The 26,204-nt window shown below is 47.4% G+C and overlaps 1 protein-coding gene across 3 annotated transcripts in view; it reads left to right on the plus strand.

Moving 5' to 3' along the window:
* The first annotated feature begins 6,450 nt into the window (after nt 1-6,450).
* SEMA6A (semaphorin 6A) overlaps nt 6,451-26,204 on the plus strand; it is a 123,612-nt gene continuing 103,858 nt past the window's right edge. For 2 of the 3 annotated variants that reach the window (XM_036074826.2, XM_036074828.2), the window contains exon 1: nt 6,451-7,326. The gene's annotated coding sequence lies outside the window, so the exon portion shown is untranslated. The remainder of the gene's footprint in view (nt 7,327-26,204) is intronic. The other variant, XM_036074827.2, reaches the window with a different exon arrangement.

Raw genomic sequence — 26,204 nt, forward strand, 5'->3', positions numbered from 1 at the left:
CCGTGAAGCTATTCACGGAGGACAGACAGTAAATCACTGTTACGAGCTCCGGCTTGCCGCGCGAGCAGCCCTCCGAGATGTTCTGACCCTGTTCCCGGCGGATTCAAATTGCACTTTATCTCTGTCCACAGGTCTTTCAGAGTCCTTTTCATATCCTCACGGCTGCGGATTTTCAAGCATCTTGTTTTGTAATTGTGGTTATTTCCCCATCACTTACATCTGCGAATCCCTTTTTCCTCATTCCAGAAAGAAATCAGACGCTACACATTAGAAGTTCCATGTTGGGTTAAAGCCTAGTTTTTGTGCATCTTGAGAAGTGGAAACTCAAAACAACTTTCTAGCGTTTTTTTTTTTTCTCTTTCCCTTTTTAAAGGGTCCTATCCCATCCAAAAATCTATTTTTTCTTTTCCTACCGTAACCTTGAAAAAGAACTCACTGCTTTCACTAATTCATCACTCTCTTATGTGCAGAGCCCTTACTCTCTTCTAGATGCTAGAGATACAAGAGACACAAAAGAGATGGAGTCCCAGGACTCAAGGAGCTTCTGCCCTAACAAGAAAGAGAGGCATCCAAATAATTGCACTGACAATTAATTCTAGTTGTGATATATGGACTAATTTGGCAGGGGACTTTGAACACGTGATGGAGAGGTGTGATGTATTCTGCAATATCAGGGAAGTCCTTCTTGAAGGATGAGTACGGGTTAACCAGGTAAAGAAGCGTTCCAGGCAGAAGCACAAGGGCAGGTCTGTGGTTACAAAGGAGCATGGAACATTCCACACCAGCAACATCAGAGAGGAACAAAATTGATGGCAGCATGGCAGACAGAGGAGACCAGAGAGGTAGGCGATAACCAAATTGTGCACAGCCTTGAAGGCCCTATGAAGGCCTCAGGATGCCAAAGTATGTTAAGCAGGGGAGTGATGTGATCAGATATTCATCTTTCAAAGATCACTTTAGCTAAATTTAGAGAATGAATTTGAGGACAAGAGTAAATGGGATATTATTTATGTTAATTTGGGAGGGAAAACCACCAAAAACATTGCTGTATATTGGTTCTGGATACCTAGGATATATGTAAAAGAATAGAAAATGAACCCTGGAGTTGCACAGAAAACTCAGGAGAAGTGGAGGGAAATAGGAGCAGTGCAGAGTACACAGAAGTGAAGACTTAGACACCATGTTTCATTTCTTGAAATAAAGACAGGAAACAAATATGACATAATATTAACTACTAATTCTGCATAGTAAAAACTGGGAGGCTCAATTTTTCTCTGAAAATTTCTGTATCTTTCAATTTCCTCAAAAGAAAAGCAAATTCAAGAAATGAATGGGAGAAATAGGAAGACAACCGGGAGAGAGCTATATGTTGTAGAAGTCAAGGGCAAAGAGTATTTCACAGAAGGAGGAGAGGTCCTGTTCATCACTGCTCAGGATACAAATAACAAGAAAACTCTAAATGTCCACTGGATTTATGGTCACGGATGTTGTTGAGGACCTTGGCAAAAGCCTGGTCAATAGAGTGCTGGGGACAGAAGCCAGATGGGAAGGAGTGAATGGGAGAGGAGAGAGTAGCAGTGGTGCTTGTCACTAATCCTTGGTGAGGTTTGGCTTTTGAAGGAAGGAGAGAAGGGGTAGCTTGAAAGGAACGGAGGACACAAGGAAGGCTCGTTTCTAAAACTAGAAGAGACTAAAGCTTGGTTACCTGCCAATGGGGAGATGCAGGTGAGATGGAGAGAGAGCAAAGAATTTCTGAGTAGGTGTAAAGGATCAAACAGGTGGAGGGCCTGGCCTCAGTTGGAGGAGAGGCACGGCCTCCCCTGGAAGAGGAGATATGTAGGAAAGAATGAGTAGAGGGACAAAAAGTTCCATGTGATAGACTCTGGGTTTTCAGGGAAGTAGGAGGCACCGAGGTGAAAAGATCTGGATAAGGGGGGAAAGTCAGAGCCTAACAAGAGAAAGGGAAGATGACAAGGGGGCAGTGTTCAACCAGCTGAGGAGGGTAACTGAAACTGTGTTCTCTCAGGCTTCGGCGGCCCGGCACGAGGGCAAAGCAGGCTGATACTTCTATCATTCAGAGCTGGTTTTCAGTCAGATGGGGGTGACCAAAAGACAGTTTGGTTTTCAAGGGAGTTGAAAGTGCTTGCTAAAGAGAGATTGTTATCATGAAGCTCTGCTCGATGGAGAGGGAAATGAAAGAAAGGGATGGACAGATGGCTGGCTGGCTGGAGGGATGGAGGGAAGGATGGATGGATGGATGGATGAATGGATGGATGGATGGATAGATGGATGGATGGATGGACGGACAACACCTGGTTGGCTGGTTACCTGGCTGGAGGGATGGAGGGAGGGGTGGATGGAGGGATGAATGGATGGATGGACAAACAGCTGGTTGGCTGGCTGGCTGACGGGATGGATGGATGGATGATGGACAGATGGAGAGTGGCAGGACCCACAGCTTGAAGGCCTTCATGAAATCAGAGTGTGTGCAGAGGGTATGCAAGTGATGAGAGGAAGCTGTGTCTGGAAAGCAGGATGTCTGAATTAGTGATTTAAGAAATGTAGCCTTTTCAGATAACAAGGCCCAGGACGAAGCCCTGGAGTCAGGGGCGGGGGGGGGGGCGGGGGCAAAGTTAAGTAAGGGGAAAGGACAGCATAGATGCAGAAAGAAGCTGGGAAAACAGAGGGTCAGTGGTTAGGTGGATGCTAACACTTCTGTGAATGGTGACAGGTGGTGGGACTCCTAGGGGGACATTTCACCTGGTGCTAAGTCTTTGGAAATGGCATAAAACGAGATCTGTGGATGACAAACAGCATCAATGTATTTGTAGAACACAGCCTCCAAAGCTCCAGGAGCTTCAGAGAGGAGAAATTATCTGAGAAGCCAATGACCTGACTTCCCAACAAGAGGGAAAAGAACCAGCCCCAGCAGAAAAGACCAGGGAAAAGCCGTGCTCTAGAAAACAGCCCGGATTCATTGTGACGGTGGTTTTCATCCCTGGCTACACACTGGAATCACCTAGCGGGGCTGGAAAAGAATAACCATGTCCAGGTGCTGTCCCCAGCCTGATAATTCAGAATCTCTCCAGCCTGGGGATTTGCGCCATTTAAAACTCACCAGTAATTCTAATGTGCAAATGGATTTTAAAACCACTGATTTAAAGCAAGAAATTGAGGGGAATTTTGGAGAAGGGATTGCAGATCCAGAGGTTTCTTGATTATGACTGCACGGCACTCCCCAAGGGTCCCCCAGGAACTCACACCCACAAGGAGGTGAATGGTAAGCCTAGCAGACCCCTCTTCTCCCAAGTCCACCACGCCTTTTTGTCTTAAAGCAGTTTCTGATCAAATAACGAGACATGGTCTTTAAAAGGATACCGTGTGGGGCGCCTGGGTGGCTCAGTTGGTTAAGCGACTGCCTTCGGCTCAGGTCATGATCCTGGAGTCCCGGGATCGAGTCCCGCATCGGGCTCCCTGCTCTGCAGGGAGTCTGCTCCTCCCTCTGACCCTCCCCCCTCTCATGTGCTCTCTCTCTCATTCTCTCTCTCTCAAATAAATAAATAAAATCTTTAAAAAAAAATAAAATAAAATAAAAAATAAAAGGATACCGTGTGAGTTTACCTCTTTAATCTTCCTCCACACTTTTCCCAGGTGATGTGGGGGTGGGGGGGAAACAGGTATTTTCATCACAGAAACATTTATGGAAGAGTCGTGAGGGGTAGCTCCCAGCACTGACATAAAACAAGCCTCATCTTCCCTCGGTGCCTCCCATCTGACTGCTGGAAAACGTGCTGGGGGGACTGATGTGGAGGATGACAAGAATGACTGCAACTCTACTTAACCCTGACAGAGTGGGGTGTGCCAGGCTCTAGACTCAGACTCAAGGTTTACACTCAACCTCTCATTTAATCCACACAATCCCTGGGAAGTGAGTACATGAATTCCCCTTTACAGGGGAACCCACTGGGGCTTCTGAGAGGTCAGTGACTTGCCCAGGGTCACCAGCTATTAAGTTACATAAGCATAGCCCGCCTCCAGAGGCTTCCTCACTCCACTTCATGCCATTTAACTACAAACAGTCTAAATTTCCTTCCAGTTTGTACGCTCTGGGACTCTTTAACCCCCATTGGCTTTCTTTCCCTGAAGGGACAGGGTAGATGGCAGGCTTTGGAAAGGCAGCGGTTCTACTGAAAAGTTAAGGCAGGCTTCTGGTAGCAAGTCTGAGATGCACAGAAGGGGAAATGACATCATGAGGTTTCACTGGGCAGCCTCCCTACAGGTGCTCCCCTGAGGGCTTTGGGAGAGACACAATAGCTGGCTTTTCTTCCAGCTCTGGGAGCATCTCTCCCCTGGCTGGCAGGTGGAAATGTAATCTCACCTTGTCAGGACAGGATGGGCGCCTCATTGGATGGTGAAACTTTGAGATCTAACAATTGCCAGGAAGATTCTGGGTGGTATTTAGTAGCCCTGTGAAAGTTAACTCAAATTCTTTTCTTCTTGTATTCCATAATTTAAAATCAGGTAAATTTAATCTCTCGCTTCTTCGCTCAGCGTTACCGCAAATTAAACATGCAAGTATTAATAATGGAAATAATTTCTCTTTAAGAACATATCCTGAAACTCGATGTGGGGCATTTCCAATAGATCCATAAAGCAAACAAGACAGCTTAATTGTTTGTTTCTCCAAGGAAAGAAGCTAAACCCGGAATTAATTTGGTTCAGCCTGTGAAACAATTCGTTTGCTCTGCCTAATTCTGCCAATTAAAGAACTTTTCCCAGACACAATTAGCATGTAAAGCAGCGGCAGAGAGCGAAGAAGGGGCCTCGACGATCGGGGCGGGGTGGAGGTGCCGGGCGAGAACCACCCCCCCGGGGGCCTCTTGGTCTCGACCTTGGGACCGAGGGAGCGCGCCAGGGGCGCACGGACTAGCACCAGGACCCGGTTCGCAGTGGCCCTGCCGTCACCAGCCGAAATCCGGGCGTTAAATAGCGCAGCTGAGGATCAAGCCCGCCGGGCCCCGCGAAGGCACTTCCCCCAGTCCGGCTCGGATCCCAGAAAGACGTGGCGGAGCCGGCCCCCACCCCTGCCGCCGGAATGCGCAGCCGAGCCCGCCGCCCCCCACGCCCCTGTGCACGCTCCCGGAGCCCGCTCGCGTGCTGCGGGGGCTGCGCGCGCACCCAGGGCCGCGCCCCCCCCCCCCCCCCCCGCCACCCAGGATCTGTGGCTTTTGCTTGGGAAAGGTGGGGATAGCGGCCCCTGCTGGCAGCTCTGGCGAACAGCAGAGAGCCTGACTTCCCTCACCGTTCTCCCCACCTTTTCCAGGTGGTTTGTGGAAAAAATATATATATGGTAGATACAGGGTGTTGTCGCATGTGCATTTATTCTTCGTGAGTCCTCACGAGCAGCTGTCTGTACGTAACTTGGGTTCCCCGCAGGAACAGCAGAAAAGAGAACGTGGGTCCTGGCCCCAATTAGGGAACAGGTACAGTTTCTGATGCATCTACTTTTGAGGGCACTCGGCCTAAGGGCAAGTGAGACCCCGACCCTCGTCCCAATGATTTTCTCGGCCGGCCGACCCCATGACTGGTAAATACCGCTTGGAGAACTGCTTGGCCGCCCAGTGTTCCTCTCTGCAAAGGCCGTGGCTCCGGGCCCGCACCATCTGCGAAGCCCACTGGGGAGCGGGGCGTGCGGGCGCGGCGGGGAGCGAGCAGCGGCACGCGGGAGGGGGACACCGGACCAGTCGGCACAAGCCTGTAACTGCAAGGCTTTCTGGCGACTGCAAGTTCACGCGGCGGAGGAAGGCTGTGGCTGCCATTCTCCGTGTGATCCTAACAATAGCGCCGTGTAAGAAGTTGCGATGTACTTCTTCCACGAAGCTGCTGGATCCTCATTGCAATTGTCTGCGTCTTATTTCTGAAGTTTACTTATTTCTGAGGACAGTCCACACACTTTCTAAGTTTTAAAACAGATTATGGCTGTTGGTGATAACACCATTCTTTGTACCACAATCTACGTGCTTACTTAACACGCTTTATTAACATGTTGTATTGCGCTAGTAACTGTGTTCATTTCTTCGAGGTGTGTTTTTTTAACCGCACCGGCTTTTATCCAATGCATCTGGGTGCACAGAGCGTCCATCACTTCTGGAATCTACCTCTTGACACAGTAATCAGAATTAGAAAGGCTCATCGTTCACTTACCCTCATCCTTTAAAACTTTTCCATTTAAGAAAATCGATGACCAGATCCTTTCTTGTAACTCACTCCTGCACTACGTCTATTTTTATTTATTTTTCTGATTTGGCAGGGCTCAGCAATGCTGTCCGGGATTTTTTTTTTTTTTTTTTCTCTTTTTTTCCCCTTGCTAGAGCAGATGCGGGGGTGGGGGAAGCTGGGGCTGGGCTCTAGCCGGAGTCAACCCCACCGGGACCTCCACGCGGAGCGCGGCGGGGGCCGGGAGTCGTGGTGGAAGGAGCCTCGCTGGCCAGTCGGTGCGAGGCTCTACCGGCAGCCACACCGCGTAGGTTCTCCCTCTCTCCGCCACGCTCCCTCACGTTCACACACAAACACCACAGCCCTCCTCTGGGTCGGAGGAGACGCCAGCCAAAGGAGGCGGGGCTGCAGGAGGAGAGTCCGCTCTGCGCAATCCAGTCCGGGACTTGGCTCCGCCCGGGAGCCGCGGCCTCTCCAGTGACAGAGGAGTAGTGAGCGGCACCGGGTGAGGCTGCAGCCAACTCCGCTCCCCGCGCACTCGGCCGCCCAGGCGCTCGGGACGCAGTAGCGGCGCTTCTCCGCGGGGCCGACCGCCCGCGATGCCCGCTTAGGAGCGGCGGCAGCGGCCAGCATCGCCACACCCGGGCAGCAGCGCTCGCGGTCGCAGAGCAGGGACTACAGCGTGCCCCCTGCCCCAGCCCCCACCCCGCCCCCCACCCTGAAATGACTTGTTAATCCGCGCGGACACCACCGAAGGGACTCACCGGAGTGGAATCCAAGTGGAATTTGGATTTGGAGAAGAGTTTCTTGAACATTTACTCCTTCCTTGTTGGTTTTTTTTTTTTCTTTTCTTTTCTTTCTTTTTTTCCCTCTCCCCTTCTGCGCCTGTCATTGGAGATGAACACAGCGCGTTTGCTTCCCAGAAAGTAGTCGCCGCGACTGTTACCCCCAAAGAGAGGAGCACACATGTAGGAATGACAAAGGCTTGCAAAGGAGAGAGCGCAGCTTGCGGCCCGGAGAGATCTCCTCGATAATGGATTACTAAATGGGATACACGCTGTACCAGCCCGCTCCGAGCCCCGGCCGCCTGCCCGTCGATGCACCGAAAAGGTACGGCACGGGCGCCCCAGCGCGCCCCACCTCCCTGGCGGGTCGGCTGCAGCCAGAGGGTCCCGGGGCCGCAGCCGGCACGCGCTGTCGGCTTTGTGGTAGCTGCGTTTTATTTTGTCTGGTGTCTGTCTCCCGAGCGTTGCCCGGCCCTTGGGAGCAGTCGTGAGCCCAGCCCGCCGCTCCTCTCCGCCCTGTGCCCGGGAGACCGCCGGGCTCCGCGTCGCGAGCTTCCCCACCCGCGCCGCGCACACGCCCGGGCGCCGCCCGGGACCGCGACCGCGCGGTGCTGCGTGGCTGGGGAATGTGTGTGCAGGACCCGGGGCTCGTCCTCACTTTCGGGCCGGCAGGGAGCAGAGAGGCCCCGAGAGGGTGGGATTCTCAGCAGCGCCCGGTCCTAATGCAAAGGCTGGGGAAAGGGTTCTGCCCTCGAGGGCTGGAGGAGGTTGGGTAGAAGAGCGCTGTTTTCGCCCAGCTCCAGGTTTGGGTTCTGTGGTGGGAGAAGGGGTTCCGCAGAGAAAGCGAAGAGAATCTTTTGTTGTCCGCTCGGGGTCCGGGCTGGGCTCTGTGGAGTGCGGGAAACTTGTAATGGCCCTGGTACCCGTGCGCCCTGCCACTTGGTGACATCCCGGCTTTCGCGGCCGCTGGCACCAGAGGTTCCGGGCTTTGTTTGCTCGAATGAGTGCCCAGGAATGGTCTCCCCCCGGGGTGGCGCGGCGCCCCCCGCCCTGGGTCCTCTATCCCCCCGCTGCAGCTCCCTTCTGGCCGGCGAGGACAGCATCTGTCGCGGCTCCGTCCCCCTCTAGTACAGAGCCCGCCACGCCGAGGCTGGCGCCCGCTGCGCTCTCCCCCCAAATCTACGGGGTCCCTCTACGGAAAGGAGTTGTCTCTGGAGGGGGAAGGGTGGAAAGCCTTGCAAAGATGACCCAGTGCTGGCTACCCAGACAAGGGCTCTGCCCGGGCCCCAGATTCTGGATGTCCGAACTACTCGCCGCGTCCTAGAGAGCTGCCTCGCGGGCAGTGGGGCGCTGGGGAGCTAACTCGACAGTGCCCACCCTCCCTGTATGACTCCGCTGGGTGGCAAGTGTCTCTGCTCCAGATTCTCTGCTTTTTTCTCAGCTCCCCGCTGTGGTGTACGCTGCAAAGCAGACTCCTGAGGTCCGCTCTCTCCTCCCACGACCCGAGCGGTACGGGGGGAGCCAGGGAGCAGTCCCGAACTTGTGCGTTTCGGGAAAGGAAACAGGATTCCGCTGTCTTTCCCGTTCCTTCGCCGCCTCGCCACCCCTCCGCCCAGCGCCTCCTCCTTTTCCAGCACCGGGTCACTCGACCCGTGTCTTCTGGAAAGTTTCTCTGAAAGCTAGGGGCTGCGGGCACGACGGGCTGGGGCTCAGCGTGTGCAGCCCGCGGGAAACCGAATCCGGAGGGAAGCGGGTGGACCGCCCAGGACGCGGGGAGTTAGATGCTGGTCCACAGACAGTGGCTCCCCAGTCCAGCAGTCAGTTGGGCTGGGGTCTCAGCAGTGCACTTGCTGGTCCAGCCGAGAAAGCGGTGGCGAGGCGGAGGGAAGGGAAGTTCAGGGGCAGGATTCAGGATGCTGGTGCGGCCACTGGACAGCGGCTGGCGCGCGGGTGCGTGTGGACACGGGGCCGGGACTCGCTGGCTTGTAAGCCCCAGTTCCAAGTGCAACATCCCCAGCCTCCCCACCCCCACCCCCACCCCGGTGCCCTGCGCATTCTTCCAGCCGGCGAATTTCCAGGGAGGAACGGAATAGGGAGCCAGGTGTTGCTGGAGCAGGGGAGGACCTGCTGTCTTCACAGCCAAGGAAAGCACTTAACAGCAGCGGCCGCGGGCCTGTATCGCACTGCGCAGCCCCAACGGCCATTCCAGTCGGTCCTTGGGAGCAAGGTGGATGCTTTGAAAATGCGTGGCCACTCATGGCCGCGGTGGGATCGCTCTCTGTTTATGGGATCGCTCTCTGCTTATGCTGGATGGAAATCACGTTGCTACTTACTGACTGTGATCCATGAAAAGGTTTAAAACACAGGCGAAGGCAGACACACACACACACACACACACACACACACACACACACAGGCAGGCAGATGGGTACACTTGTACGCACAACTTTCTTTGCCTCAAATCTGAAAAGATGTTTAACCCAGGTGCAGTATTCTGCCAGCAGGTCTCAAGAAAGCTATGTAATGCCCCCCAGCGCTGGTTTTTAAGTCTTTCCCGGGTAGGAAGGTTGAGTGTCTTTGCCTTGTCTTTCTCTAATCCTGGTAATTGTCAGGCTTCCTTCAGACATACATCTTGGGTATCGAGTCCACTCTGATGGCAGGGGAAAGACTGCTGGTTCCAGACACATGCATCCTTTATTTAGGCTTTTTCCCCCAGTGTAAAGATGCCTGGGCTCAATTCTGAATGAAAATACTGTATTTTTACACCTTATCCAAATGGCTATGAGAGGTCAAGATTGCAAGCATTTTGTATATTTTTTAAATACCCTGTTTAGTCTGCATGGAGTTTTATGATTTACAGTAAGCTTTGATTAAACTACTCCAGGCACCAAAGTTAATTATTAACCTAACCTTAAATACTGTGGCAGAACCGAGTCTCCGCCTATTAACCTAAACTATCTGTTAAAAAATAATTGCACTATTTGAATCTGGTTTACCCATGCTTGTTGATATGGTGACTTTTATTTGACTCTTGAGTAACCCCCACTCTGTATTATGATTTTGGTTTTAGGATATTCTTGAATGAGGCACTTTGCAAACCAATCCGAAAGCAGAAAAGAATGGAGTATCAGGTTTAAAACCTCATTTCTGTGTTATGTCTTTTTTCAAATGGATAGAAAGGGAGCACTCTAGTTCCTGTTTATTTACAGTGTTTGTGTGGTGACAGTCTTCCCAAAGTGTTGTGTGTTGCAACTATCACTCTGTAGAGATGGGCCATACTCTTCAATAATGCATATAATGCCATATTTAAATTTTAAGCAGCCACCCAAAAATCATTATCTCAGGAGCCATCTGCCCTATACACTTATTGGATAAAACATCTACATTTCAATAGGTTAAAAATTCCTAAGAACTGGAGTAGAAACCAAGTAAATGTTGAATAAATGAATGAAAGAAAGGGTCACACATAATTCACATTTCTCCACTTAGAGTGGACCTGTCGTTTTCCCCCCTACAGTGGCTTCAAGTGAGTGGTTCTTATGAAGTGGCAATAAGTGCAACTCTTTATTTACACACACAGTGACACACATACACAAACACACAGCCCTCAAGTTCTTTCCAAGTCTAGTGAATGCTTTTCCCATCATTAAAAAAATATAGAATTTGCATTTTGAGTAGGCGGATAACATTGCTTAGTATGTTGAATCAGAAGGATAGCAAGAATTAGAAGACTGTTATCTTCATTGAATAAAAATAAGCCACCCAAATTAAGAACTTGTATTAAATTCAAAATAAATACTCATGCCTTAAAAGCAAATGGGTAATTGCACTCCCATATGAAATAGAAGGAAAAATACTGTTTTGAACAAGGAAGTAAGGCAGATACTTTACTATGTGTACATAGTGGTTCAGCTCTTTTCTGAGCAGGACAAAAGAGTGATCACGGGAGAAGAAGTTTTTTAGAACTAGATTGCCAAAAGCGAATATATTCTCCCATCTTATTTGTTTGCAGAAAGGAATCACAGAACAAGCCAAACTAATTGCAAATGCTTTAATTAAGCATCTGCCATTTGCAACAGCATAAAGCCTGAGAGAGGCTTCCTGTATCTCTGGCCCAGTGGTCTAAGGCGCTAGACTCAAGCTTCGCTTCTCTCTGCCTCCCCTGCCCCAGGTTGAGAAAATTTATTATCCTCCTCTCAGAGAGGGTGTTCCCTGGGTGTTCCCACTTCCAGAGGAAGGTGGAGCCCGGGAACACCCTCCCGGATCAGTGTCCCCCGCTCTTTTGAGGGACCCTGGAGCCAAGTTGTCTCGGAGACATTTCCATTCCAGAGTGAAGGCTTTTCTCATCAACTGAGCTATTCTCTGCTGGCAACCACACTGGTGGCCTCCTGGGGATATGGTAAGGTAGGGGAGGGAGGGAGGCTTTTAATCCCTCTGAAATGGGCAAGTAAGATGTCATACCCCACAAACCTCAAGGGGAGAAGGGCGTACAGGATACTTCTCAGCACGGGACTATTACAGTAGAGCATATACACAAGTGTATCCTGCTTTGCGAAGCAGGTGAGTTCTTGCAAAACTTCTTGATTAGAGTAATTCTAATTACACTAATGGAAAGTGCCCTATACAAGTGTCAGGACTCACCACAGTGTTTCCCAAGTAACCTCTTGAGCCCAGACCTCTCTCTCCTGGGTCTCTCAAATAGTAAATCCTACAGGGTAGTAGCTCTTCTTGGCTCTAAAAGGCGTCTCAAACTTAACACGTTCAGAGCACCCCGTTCTGGATCTCTTTCCCCCAGGTATGCTTTTCTTATCATCTTCTCCATCTAGGTAAATGGCAGTGCCATCCTTGGAGTCGCTCACATGTGAAAACTTAAGGAGTTACCCTTGACTCTTATTGCAGGCCCCCATCCACCCCAGCGGCCATGCTGCTGGCCCCTCCTTCCGAAAGCACGCAGGCCTCCTCCAACTCTTCCATCTCTGGGGCCCTCACCTGGCCAAGCCACAGGGTTACTGTGCTGGCCTCCCAACTAGTCCCCCTGCTTTTGCTCTTGGCCCCCTACAGACCATGCTCAACACAGCAGCCAAAGTGATTTTTTTTTTTTTTAATCGAAGCTAGATCAGATCACTCCCGCTCAGATGCTTTCCCATCTTCTTCCAATAGAGAAGCCAAAGTCCGACCTACATCCTTTGTGGCCCTACACGATCTGCGCTCCTGTCCCCACCTCTCGGATCTCCACCCCCCTTCGGGGTTACATGAATATGCCTGGCGTGTGCTCTTTACCCTTGCCCTTCCATGGCCTGGGATGACTCCTTCCCCAGATAGCTGTGTATCTTGCTCCTCACACACTTGAGGTCTCTGTGCAAATGTCACTCTCACCCTGAAGCCTTGTCTGATTATCTTATTTACTCCACCCTTTTCCCCAAGGCTTCCTACCCCGCTGGCCTGCCTCATTTTTTTCCCTTCTCATTTTTTACAGCCTGACAGACTATAGGTTGTTCTCGTTTATCTTCTGTCTTCCACTACAACATAATGCCACAAGGAAAAACTTTTTCATGTGTTATTGCTTCATCTCACCTAAACATGTGCCTGGCACACCAGAGGCCCTTCATAACAAGTATTTGTTCAATCAATTAATTGATTAATCAATCAAAAAAGAGTGACTCTTTTTGCAAGCATCTAATCTTTCTCTTTTATCTGCTCTTATAAATACTTCGTGTGTGTGCGTGTGTGCACGCGCGCATGTGAGAGACACCGTCTTCCCTGTGCACAGGTGATTTGTCTCATGCACCATTAGCAGAACATTCACTGAGGGTTGTTTTCCCAGTCTTGGTGATGGATTGGAGCCTGCTCATTCCCACACTCTCACCCAGTCCCCTCCTGTGGCCAAAAGCACACATCTGTGGGACACCTGGCTGGAGATGGAGGGAATGCCAGTTAGGTAAAAAGCAACTTGCCAAGAAACAGAGCTAGGAAGACATCCAGCACTTATGGGGATTGAGCTTTTGACCTTGGCCTCATTTGTTCTGCATTCTAACCACTGGCCACAGAACTGTTGTGCTTTTTTGGAGTTTGCTGATGGTCCTTTTTAAAATTCACCTTTCTGGCAGGAGAAGATAGTACGCTTATGAACCCACATTTCTGCCTTGTACTGTAGTAACTACAGTTGAAGATCCTGTACTTGGATGTCCTGAGTTCCAGACTCTCACTACCTCAGATGAACCACCTAACCTCTCTGAAGCTGCATTATTTTCAACAAAATTTGTGAATAGTAAACCTATGCTTCCCACCTTGTAGGACCGCTGGGAGAATAATATGAAATCACAAATGTGAATGTATTCGGTAAGAGATGAAATGCACTCTGAAAACTTGGAGAATCTGATGCTAATTCCTTTCTCCCCACCCCAGACCCTGGGCCGAGCAGAGATCTTGCTTCATCGTCTTCTAAATCATAAAAGAGAAATTATGTTCTGTGGATGTCACATTTTCATATAAACCACATTATGAAATTAAGTAAGATCCTCAAATTCATTGGAAATTCACAGTCTTCACAGAGCAGCAACTCTATCCATCAGAAGGCCAACCGCCTAAAGTGACGATAGCTTTCAGTGTGACCATTAAAGCGGGCAAGGTCACGGGCGTGGCATTCTGCCAGGCATTAGAAAAAGTAAGGGCATTGCTTTTGCTGAGGTAGGTCCTAAAACAGTTCATGTCAGTGTAAGCAGTAATGTAGGACAGACGTGTCAGGGTGAAGCAGGGGTAGGAGGAAAGGAGTTTGGATCCTTGCCATAACAAGGGCAAATTCACCAAGATTTTGAGACAGCAGGTTTATAAATGTGGAGGGACGGTCTGGGGAAGGCAGTGGGCAGCGGAAGGGACAATGCAGAGACCACACTTCTTAGGCAGACACAACACACTGGGATTTACATCCCAATTTTTTTTTTTTTTTTTTTTTGCCAATTACAAAAAGCGTGACTTTGAGCCAGTTACTTCTCTGCCTCGGTTTCCATCTATCCGTAAGATGCTAGTAGGATGCTAATGTTGTGGTTGTTGAGAAGAGTAAATACGATAACATCTGTAAAATTCACAGCCCAATGCGTGGCACACGATACTCGCTCATTAAATATTAGGTGTTATTTTTATTTGGGTGACAGAAGTCAGGGAGGGTGCCCTGGTGGGGAGAGTAAAAAGGGTAACAGACAGAGAGGGTACAAAGGAAGCCACCTCTGGACCAGAAATGAACATTCCCATGCGGGCTGGCCCTGGTGACGGGGGTTTTCGGCTGGGAAGCGTGTGAACAAGTCACTGGCGTGGGAAGAGGAGACGTGATCCTTTTCCTGACTTTGGATGTTGAAATCTCACACCCAGAATATGGAAGAAAAAACATTATACCAATAAAACCACTGCCCACAGTATAAGACTTTACATTAGATGAGAGCCTAAAGATGACGGCTTAAAAAAAAAAAAAAAGATGGCCTTCACTTACTAACATCTAAAAATAAAATACACAGTCTGCACGCACTTGAGAATCTGAGAGCAGCCCGTCATGTTGGTTCAGCGACGAGTGGAACTGACCCCAAGGACCCTACCTGTCATAGGAGAGAAGCTTGTCGGCTGATGGCTCCAGGAGGCTATGGCTGGGACTTCTGCCAGAGGGCTTTCGTAGTGGCCATCCATACACTTGCTGGGTCACTCTTCCCTGGCCAAGCCTGAAATCAGTTTGCGAGAGCAGTGAGTCTCCCCGCAGAAGCAAAACACTACCTTCCGCACCAAATGTAGCAAGTAGTTAGTTGGCTGACCCGAAGAGAGCTAGTATTTACTGACTGGTACACTGCCCTATTACCTGACATCGGACTCAAATGATAGTCATACAAGTTCTTAATCAGTGAGAAGAATCTCACTCCTAAAAGGCACAGCAGAAGGGGCAATAAATTGGTATGATCACCACATTGCCCTGATGGACTCCTCCTTGCACCCAGGGGGAACAAGACTCCCTCCCTGGCCTAGAATTACAGCTATTTTCAACCGGGAGGAAAAAAAAAAATTGCCTCTTAAACTTTGTAAGTGGAAAAAGGATGTCAAGAGAGTGAAATAAATCAGCAATTAACATGCCCCAAAGGCTGAAGGGCCAGGTCTTCCTAGCAGCAAGTGTGCTGACTAAGACTCTGAAAATATTGTTAGACGGGTATTTGCACGGACGGCCCGTGGACCTGAGGCTTTCACTGAACACAACTCGGCACTTTCTAGTGGTTTCCAACTAACCTATAACTGCCATCTGTGGAAAATTTAATTCAAAGAATCCATGCCAATTAAAAAAATTGAGAAGATCTCTAAAGCGGATGCTCTTTCACCCCTATCTCGTCCCTTCGGCCTTCCTACGTGTTTAAAACCAAGCCTTTGCCATGATTTGATTGGAAGCGTTTCTAGAACACAACAGGATCTGTCACTGAACACAGTGAAAACATGCCGCCGGAAAACCAACATTTTAGGAACTGGGAAGAAATGAAGAATATATTAATTACGGATGGATGTTAGATAAGAGTTTTATAGACAAGCTTTCTGTGATGGGCCCATTCTTCTTTCCTTTTTCCTATTCCTGAAGCTTTCTTTAAGAAGAGTATTCAATCTTTTCATTAATATTGCAGCGACTCCAATGCTTCCCCACCCCACCCCCCAGACTCCTACTGTCCTTGAGCGAGGAAACTGAGAGAATACTGATTGAGCTGGTGAATGGAAACGTTCCTTTCCTGAAAATGGAATGCTTTATGAAAAACTGCATTCCACACACATACACACACACACACACACACACACAAAACCCCACTCAAACAATCCAACAACTGTCTCTCCTCCTTTTTACCCCGGAGAACCACAGGACTCCATTCACATATTTTGGTGTTTGAATGCATTTGTTCTTAAGCCTCAAATACCCAGGTGGAAAACCAGTCTAGTAAGCCTTTCGTTATTCCAAAAACGTGAGCATCCGAGTTACTAAGAACATTCTCATCTCTGCATGGCGAGCGATAAATAGAAACCGAATTGTTTATAGCTCTCTAAACTGGAGTCCATGCAGCAGAATGGCAGTTGGGTGGATTTTTACAAGGGGAATACTTGTAAGTGGTTTGCAAGATGGATTCCGTGCTAATTCTTCTCGCATCATGAATGATGGCCCTAGCTAGACACTGTCGCTGGGATCTTCATCTATTAATCATGGAGGCTGCTTTCTTATTTGGTTGCCATAGTTTCAGTGCCTCAGACAGTGTTGGGGTGTCTTGGGAAAGGTTTGAGATAGACTGGGGCTTGCAAGCCTTGCAGTTATTTTGGTGGTGGTGGTGCTCTGAAAGAACCGAAAAACCACCTCTCGTGTAATTCAGGGTTGTATTAAAAGAGGCAACTTCTGAGTGTCTCTCTGGACCTTGTTATGTGCACATCCAGCTGGTATTTACTCTAGGATTTGCCTCTTGCTCAGTCCTGCTGGTAAAAAAAAAAAAAAAAATTACCGTCCAGGGACTGATGTCACTTTCATCTTTCAACAAGAAAGCCAAAGGGTGCAAGCTCTTCATTACGGCTCTTCACCAGCGTGGAGGTAAATGAGGGCATTCACGGCTTGGCTCAAAATTTCAGGTTCATAATTCGGCTTCGGCTCTGCAGATGGCTAAATAAATAGGATGACCTCAGGAGGGCTGTACGTTGTGCTCTGGTATGGCCATGGAAACATTCTGTGCTTTACCCCAGGTTTAACCCCTGTTATTTTTTAAGGTTGGCACACATTGCTAAGGAGCTAGACTATTTCACCACATTTGGCGACAGCGGCCCAGAGGGCTACTGCTTTGTTAGCTCTTGGGTACGTGAGCGTTTCTTTCCTTTCTGTAATCCTCATCCTTGGCTGTTTTGAGTTAGGTCTGCGACTTCGGGGATGATCAGGAAGAGCTGTCCAGTTGTGTATATGTTGGGCGACCGAGTCAAGGAAAGACGGAGCGGGGGGGCGTAAGTTGCTGCAAGAAGGAGATAGACACACTCAGTGACTTATGTGCTTCGTGGGGGATGTAGAACACAGCTTTCCTTTGTTAGGGACATTTGGCCTTGTGTAACAGATACTGGTGCCCTTCTTAATGCTTTAGTTCCCATTTCTCGAGTGGACTTTCAAGGACTCCTACCAGCCTAAGCCAAGCCATTTCATTCCTTTGTAGATTAAAACATAAAATAAAACCACCTCACACTTGAAGCAAACAGCACTGAATTCTGAATTCAGGACATGCGAGGCATCAGATACAAACCCCGGGCAGATTCACAGGAAGAAAACCTTGAATTCATTATAAATGGGTCTCATCTAGAAAATTAGTCACTTTTTTTTCTTTACTAGAAAATGACTGGTTTTTATTGCAGGGTGAGCTTCAAAGCAGCCGTTTTAAATTTCCCCAGATCCAGCCTGCCAAAATTTTTTGCATAAGATCAACAAGCATTTTTAATGCACGTGCCTATTATATTGACCCCTCCCCTGCGCAACCGCACTGAATGATTGATTTTAGAGGCCAATAATTTCAAGTAAATTAAAAGGATAACATGGCCTTAATTGCTCCTGGCTTCACCAGGCTTCTGGGCACCGGAATTCCTTGAGGAGAAACACTTTTAAGTGTCACAGCAGTTTCTGATCATGTGGTCTGGTTTAGCCATAGGCTGCAATTACCCGTGCCCCCCCCCCCAAGCCTTTCTCCCCCTCCCCCTTCCCATATCTCTGGGAAGCAAAGAAAACATGCATTTGTAAATTCAATATGATGGACCTCTGATTATTCGGCAGGGTAAGAAATAGGTCTTGCTCCTTTTACAGTATCCTCCTACATGAGTTGTTTTTGGTTTTGGGGGTTTTTCTAAAAGGCCTAGTGATGGGGAGGACATATTTCAGATCAGAAGCTTTTTTTTCATTGGCGAGCGATAAATAGAAACCGAATTGGAAGAAGAGTTTGGGTGAATCCAATCGGCTGTCCTCTTGGCAATAACAAGCTTGTGATTACTCTTTGGTGTCCAGGCAGACACAGTACTGTACACGTAGCCTATAGAAAAGTAAGCAGTACTTTTGTATGAATGTCAGTCAGATACAATGTGGACTTTAATTAACCTTAATTAATGATTTCTGATTACAGATTTTTCTTTAGTGCCTCCAGGACGCCAATGCCTTGGAGGCTGTATTTTGGTGGAACATTTCCAGACAGCAGTGACTTGAACATGCTTCCGTTATCTTTGCCGTGCAAACCATACTAGGTTCTTCTGTGAAAAATGTGATTCTGTATCATTTGCAAAATGGTCATGCAAAGGAAGAAGTATCACTTGAGGGACAACTGAAATTTATAAGTGAGACAGAGCACTTCTAATCTTTGGGGGAACCACTTTTCATTTTAAAGGAATTTCCTTATCAAAACTGATAGTTACTGGCTCCTAGGGGGACCCGAGGCCCTTTCTCCCCAAGATTGAATGGGACTTTGAGTTCTTTCAAATGAAAGAACTGGGGGCCGTGGGCCAAGTGGGATTTCCTTCGCCCCAAAGTACCTGTTACCACGTGCTGAACATAATGACCAGGGAATACTGTAAGCACGGGAGAGAAACAGGTCTTACTTTTGGTTAAAAGTACTTTTTCCTGTGTAATGAGTTCTACAACAGATATCAAGAAGCTGAATTACCGTGTTAATGTGCTACTTATGTTCAACTTTTAACGAGAGGGTCTAATAAAAGTTAGATACCATATATTAATTAGATATATTGTAAACTTCTTATTAATTAAATTTCTGTGTGAAAAATCATTCTGTAGCTTATATGAAATTCTAATAGCATATAGCCCATCTACTTTACCATAATTTGTGCTTATGAATTATAAATGCTTAATTTTTCAGCTAAGCTTACCAATCTATAAGCATCATAATGAGATATTACCTAAGTTAAATTGATCTGTCATATTTGCTGTACTGTGTTCTAGGGTAGTGATTATCTAAGATAATTTTCAAGATGGCTGTCCTGTTACATGCAACCATGTTGTATGCAACGTGGTTTACTTTTAGTGGAAATAAAATCAACCCAAGGTCCCATGCTTGCCCAGCCAAGGGGGATGCTGATGGTATCAAAAGTAGAAAGAACAGAGTAGTTTCCTGTGTAGCCAAGAAAAAAAGGTAACAAACATCCATTGGAGACTTTTCTCTTTAAAGGGATGTACAGAGTACAGGGAAAGGTTTTCTATTCAAAAGTCAACTTTTATCTACAAGGTGTTTCCTCTCATTTGTGGCAAAGGGAAGTTCACCATGTTGAATATGCTGATTAATTAATTCTCGTGGGATATCTTGGAGGGTGGAGCTTTTGTTCCCATATTTTGTCATGTCCACAACATAAGACCTGTTAATATTGCCCAAACACATCCGCTCCTGAGAATGAAAAGGACAACATAATTGCCTTTGCTGTTAGAAAACAGCCATAGCCAGCTCCCCAGCAGCTCCTACAACTGCCAGGTGTGCAAGAGAAGGCTTTGAAATGTTGTGAATAGCTTGACATTATCACAGTGTCATTGAAATGCAAATTCTTCTGAGCGGAACTTGAAAAGGTTTTAAATGTAGGACTAGGACAATATGGGTTCTTGCTTGCTGTCGACCATACCTAGCGGTAACTCAGAGTGCTTCTTCTATTAAAAGGAATCGTAACTCATTTGCATATTTCGTTGTTTCTCACTGCCTGTGTTTCAAGTGAAGACACACCCTCCCCGATGGCATCTTTTGGGGGAGAGGAGGGGCTGGCTTCCCGCAAGGAGGTGCAAACACAGGACTGTTCTGCCTAGGAAGGCTATGGCATTCCGAAATCAGGCTAGCTGATAACCATCAACATCCACAGTAAATAACAGTGTTATTATGAGTAATAAAGACCTTATTTATAAGGATATTTTTCAAGGTGCTTTTATAAACATTGCCTCACTGGGTATCATTACAACTGGGGTTAGGCAGGGCAGGGATTGTGATGCCCAATTGAAAGATGAGATAGCCGAGGTTCAAAGAATCAAATAATTTGCCTGGGTATGCCTCCAGTGAGGGAAGGGCTTGGGACAGGGTTGCCAACCTTCTGAACCCGAGTTCTGTGCTCCTGCATGTCACTGTACTGTTTCCTCAGTACTTAAACAATTCTGAAAAACGATTACAGCCTCCCAAGCACGCACGCTGTCACATTCTGCCTATTACACAGGTTGAACAGTGACAGACAACAAGTTCAGAAGTGGTTTTCCGAGGGGCGCCTGGGTGACTCAGTTGGTTAAGCATCTGCCTTCGGCTTAGGTCATGATCCCAGGGTCCTGGGATCGAGCCCCGCATCGGGCTCCCTGCTCCACGGGAAGCCTGCTTCTCCCTTGCCCTCTGCTTGCCGCTCCCCCTGCTTGTTCTCTCTCTCAAATAAAAAATAATAATAATTTAAAAAAAAAAGAAGTAGCTTTGTCACTGTCTTAGGGGCTGGAGGGTCCTGTAAAAGATCAACTGAAAAATGCAGGATCTTTGAGGATGTTTTTGATGGGGATTCTGGTCCTATTTTATAGAAGGGACACAAATAAACAGCGACATCAAGGTGCAAACTCTGACCCTGGAGCAGAGCAGATCCGGGGGGGCAGAAGGTTGAACCGGGTATTCTGGCGGGAATATCCTCCTGGGGCTCGTAACTTGTACCTAATAAAGCAGGCACACATTCCTAGCAAGGAGTAAATAGACCGTCGTGGTCAACGAGGGTGGATCTTCCCTCCGACAAAGGTCATTTTATTCTCTGGTCCCTGCTACCAAGTCCAGTGGAAGCAGCAGGAGTACAGGTAGCGCTTAGTCCGGCAAGTTCCGGATCTGCAGAGACCCCGTGGTGACCTAGTTCAGAATGCACTGATGATACAGGCCAGATCCTGGGCCCACATTCTAGCAAGAAAGGTAGATATGTGGAAAATCACTTTGGTGTAAGGTCTGACGGTTCTCCATCCCTAAAGCAGAGTGTGTTTGCTAAGCTGAGGTCCTTAGCTAAGGATGCTAAGAAGGACAGGCAGGAGAGCTCCACGCAGCCGAGAGGTGAGGTGGGACTTTGCGAAGGAGAAGGCATCTGAGTTGTGTAAAGGAGACTTGAGGAGGTGGGAGTGGAGGGGAGGAAGAGCCATGGGTCTAAGGGAAGAGCAGGAGCGAAGGCCCAAGGCAGGGAAATGGAGAACTTGGTGCCCGAGCAGCAGGGGGGTCCTCCTGGCCACTGGGGATGTGGCATGGAAGCCTGAGGACGGGGGAGATTGAGAGCTCCCTGTGGAGGGCTCTCCCCGGCTCAAGAGGGGGACCCCGAGCTGCAGGCGGTTGAAGCTTTTCAGCAAGAAGATGACATCATCAGATGTGTGTTTTAGAAATATAAATCTGCTAGCACTGGGAGTAGAAAAAAGGAACCAGATTCGGAGTGTGTTGGCAAGATACAGCCGCCAGGACGTAAGGACCAGTTGGCCGTGGGGGGTAAGGAAGGAGAAGGAGGAAAAATGGCTCCACGCTGTCCTATTGGGGGGACCGAGAGGACAGTGGGGGCCAGTGGAACTCAGGTTTATAGACAAGAGTTCACATTTCACATACCCCGTATTTAAATGACACATAATAGGCCAGACACCAAAGCCTAGCCCTACTGTGCTCACACCCAGCTCTGTAAAGGGAGTGCTAAAGATGTTGAAATTCAGAGCGTTTCAACTGTCACATTTGGTCTCGGCAGCTGGGGCCACTTTCTCCCACGTTAGGAAGGTTAATACCATAATAGGAGGTGGATAATCTGAGGAAAACTGAAGCACCATCCAGCGCATCTATAAAAATGGGTTACACAAGCGCAGGAGCGGTGAGTGCTGATGGTGCGTGCATGTGAGATCAGATACCAAGCCATCCGCTCCCTGTCCCTTTCATTCTGAACAATTTTACTTCATACAAGTGTTTGAGCTCTGGAATTAGACATACATGGGCTGGTCCCTTCCTCCCCACCCCACTCCGTGCGGGGCATATGGTATATGTGTTTGCCTGGTGCAACTGAAATGTTACAGATGATGTAATTCACAAAACACAAATAACACCTAAATTGTGTTGTTTATTTAATAACACAGTGTTCACAGACAGCGAGGCCTTATCTGCTAAAATTGGACACTGCTTATGTAGTGGAAGAAAAAAATGTGTTTAATAAGATTTCACTTAGGAAGAAATAAATCTTCATTACATCAGTGATTGAGGTGTCATGGGTTTTGGTTTCAACCTTTAGACAAGGGTCAATACAGCATAGCTGTCCAGCAGAACCCCCCAATGTCTTTAAGGGTTGAAAATAACTAATACTAACGCTATGAAAAAGAATCCTAAAAAAATGGAGATTCTATATTTACCCCTCACATCACATTCTTCTTTCAGGGGTTTCTAAATACAACTTGTAATGGGAAAGTTTTCTTCTATATTTTAAGAAGAGGTTGAATAACAGAAGTGAAACGAAACAGGATGAGCCTCATCAGGCAGCTCTAACAAACTAAGTGAGTTTCTAGAAAGGAGACAAGTTTCATAAATTTGCTTTCAGGTCTTATTTTTAAAGTCCAGTTCAAATGAAACATTAAGGAGTCATTCCATTATGCGGGGACCCCGTAGATGAGTTGGTGTCAGAATGCTGAGAGACCGAACCACAGATTATTTACCTATTGGCATTTGCCCAATTATTGTTTTGGTATCCGATTACTTGTTTCCAACTTGTAGGCTGCCCTCTAGTGTTACTTAATCTCAACACAACCACTTTTGTTTAGCTCCCATGAAAGATGAAAACACATACACAGAATCCCACCCGCTAGTCAGCAATAAACCCGACCCCCCTAGACACCGTCTCTAAATACAGCATCAAGAGGCTTATGATGCCTGGTTTGAAACATCGTGAACAAATCTGAAGGTGCCCATCACCAAAGCTCTTGACAGCACACAGGACTCTAGCGTCCGGAGAAATACACGCCCTGATGACATGCGCCCTGAAGTCGAACTCCCGAATACAAAGTCAAACACTGCACAAGAAGTGTTAGGACGTTACCGATTTCACTTATATGTTCTGTGTCTGTGTGTGTGTGTGTGTGTGTGTGTGTGTGCAGATACAACGTTGGCATTCTCAGCGGGCTCAGAAGGGAACGTGACGAGGTTCCAAGTACATCCAGCTCATAGCAGTGGAATGACTGACAGGAATTCAATAAAAATGGTTACTGATGACCACGAGGGTCTCCCTACGGTTTTGAGACTTCCATCAGGAAGAACAAGACCACAGAAGTGCTAGACACACAGAGAGTGAAGCTGAGGGTCAACATTCCACTTGGGAGGCAACTTCTTTTCTTCTAAAGGGCTGACACGAGGGAGTAGTTAAAAGTATGAGCTCTGGGGGCGCCTGGGTGGCTCAGTCTGCCTTCGGCTCAGGTCATGACCCCAGGGTCCCGGGATGGAGCCCCGCATTGGGCTCCCTGCTCCATGGGGAGCCTGCTTCTCCCTCTGCGCCTCTCTGTCTGTCTCTTATGAATAAATAAATAAAATCTTAAAAAAAAAAATGAGCTATGGAGTTTCCTATTCTACTGGCTGAGATGGTGGGGAAGTTACTTAAGCTCTCTGCCTCGTTTTCCTCATCTGTAAAATGGGAATACTAACAGCACCTACCTTATAAAGCGATTCTCATGACTAAATGTGACCATAGGTACCAGCATGATGTCTGGTACATAATAAGTGCTCAATAAAAATTAGCTATTATAATTTGACAAGTCCTCTTACTAGAATTGACTAAATTCAGTGTTTTACGTCACCAGCAGGGTATGGTTCTTGGCATATAAATTACAACTGAAAAGACAAGATGATGACAAGATGATAGCATCCAGAAGGGTCCTTCTGCCTGCTTCTGTCTCTGTCTCTCTGCTCTTTTATATGTCAGGGCATGATTCAAAATAACTGACTGAATCATCACTCATTATTTTATTTAGGAAATATTTCTAAGCATTTTATTTAGGAAATATTTCTAAGCATACCTACTATGTGCATCAAGCTGTATTACATATTGGATCCTATTGGATATTTCTAAAATATTAAATAAAGCGTTAGGCTAGGTGACTAGGTTTTGCTCCATTTTATTCTGCCTTTATGGGGCCTAGTGCTCAGGTAGGAGACTGAGTTTATCAGGCTTATGCCTATTGCCCCAATCTACAACTTTCTTGTGTTCTGGAAATAGAGGACATAGAAACTCCCAGGGAATAATACCTCGGATTTTATCAGTGAGTTTTCTGTAGCAATATTTCAATTGTAGTTAATGTTGTATTTAGAATCAAGAAATTCAGGAATCTTCACTAACAAAGAGGCCGCAAAGATCTCTGTTAATTTAATATCTGACTCAAAACCAATGTGTAAATAGGAAAACGTTATTTTCTACAATACAACTTTAAGTGATTAAGTGGCATTAGCCACTTATACCAATAAACTGAAAACATCACAGTGATTCACTGGCTTTAAACCCTTATTTTCCAGAAAACCTAATAGTTGAACCACAAAACAGCAAAGTGGGTGGACTGCAAAGTAAATCCCTAGTCCAACCCAGCCTTCACCCCTACTTCCCTGCAGTGATCACAGAAGAAAAGAGGCAGAAAAGAAGCTGGGTGATCACAGAAGGAAAACAAGGGCCAAACTGCTCATTAGCTCTCAAGTAAACAGGAGTTAATTCTGGCTTTATCCATCCAGAGTATTTACTGCAATAGGCAAAGCCTAATACACAAAAATCAGGAAGCTGCTGGTCAGGAGTTAGGGAATGTGCTAACAAGTCAGAGCTTGGAGACTGGGTACATCCGGAGATGGAGAATAGGAACTGGGGCCCCGCCTCCCTGGTGGCCAGGAGGATTGTGTTCATTTGGTATCCATCCAAACCCAGGACTATCTAACAGCTGTTTGGTGTTTCTTGTGAAATGGACTTGGGCCCTGGCCAGATGCGAGTGGACAGATGTTCCCAACACAAAACCTTCACCAAAATAGGCGCTAATTGGCACCCTCCTAATGATCGGAACAAATAAGGCAGGAGTGGGCTGGATGTGCACATGATCACCTCAACACCCAAGCCTGCCTCTCCCACTTAGGGGGAAGGCTTGGTGGGAAATGGCTTTCTCCACACTCGGGGATTTCGGGTTCCCCGGGCTCCTGGACATAAAACCTCCAAAAGGAATATCTCGTTTGTTTTGTGTCTGTGTATGCTCGTAGGTACGTGCTTAACAAATGAAACTTCTCGAGAAGGTAGCCAAATCAGGGGTAATTTGCCTTTCGCCCACCTTTCCTTTCGAGGCAAGTCTTAAAATGCAGAATTTTCTCCACGAATTTGGTTTTGATGCGGTAATTCGTGGACACATAGAAATAATTTTCTACGTAGAATATAATTACATGTTACCTTCATGTGAACCTCAAGCAGAATGTACTTCATCTCAAAACTGTGATTGTAATCATAATAAGTGCAATGTAATTTTGGCCAAAGATTTTGGTTAAAATGGAGTTTTGAAAAATCTAAATTAGTTTAAAGGGAGGATTTCAGGGGCAGACTGGTTTGACAATGCCCCATTCATAATCAGGTGGACTTGCTCCCACATGCACAGGCTATAATTTACTGTCTTTGATTTCAACAGTTCAACTGTCTTTTGAGAGCCTGGAGCACTTTTTGAGTAGGAATTACTCTCCTCTCTTTTTCCCTCTTTTTGCAAGGTGGGAGCAAACTTTTAACTCCTGGCTCATTACTGACAGAATCTGTTACCCAGCTAGAGACTGACAAAAAAATTTTTTTCTAAGGCGGGATGTAGTTTTATCACAGGTGGTTGAGAACATTTTACGGATGCCGCTCTTCACTATTTGCTTTCCATGGACTCCAATCATACATGGATTAGGACACAGAACAGAGACCCTCCCAAGCTCTAGAGCCCCCACTCACACTCATTAACGCCTCCTTGGCCCCACACCTTTCCAGAGATAAAGATCGAATGAAGACCCATCGCCCACCCAGATCTTTCTGAAACATAACCTCCACTACACTAAGCCAGCGAAAGAGGCCGGACACATTTGACTCATCATTTCTGTAGTTATCTCTCCCCCAGAATGATTGGCTTGGCTGAAGCATGTTGAGTGCCCGAGAAAATCACACTGCGGTCTTCACCTCGGTTGAAAGTCTCCGGGCGTTTTT

The sequence above is a fragment of the Halichoerus grypus genome, chromosome 2, assembly GCF_964656455.1.
Source record: "Halichoerus grypus chromosome 2, mHalGry1.hap1.1, whole genome shotgun sequence".
Classification (NCBI taxonomy): Eukaryota; Metazoa; Chordata; class Mammalia; order Carnivora; family Phocidae; genus Halichoerus; species Halichoerus grypus.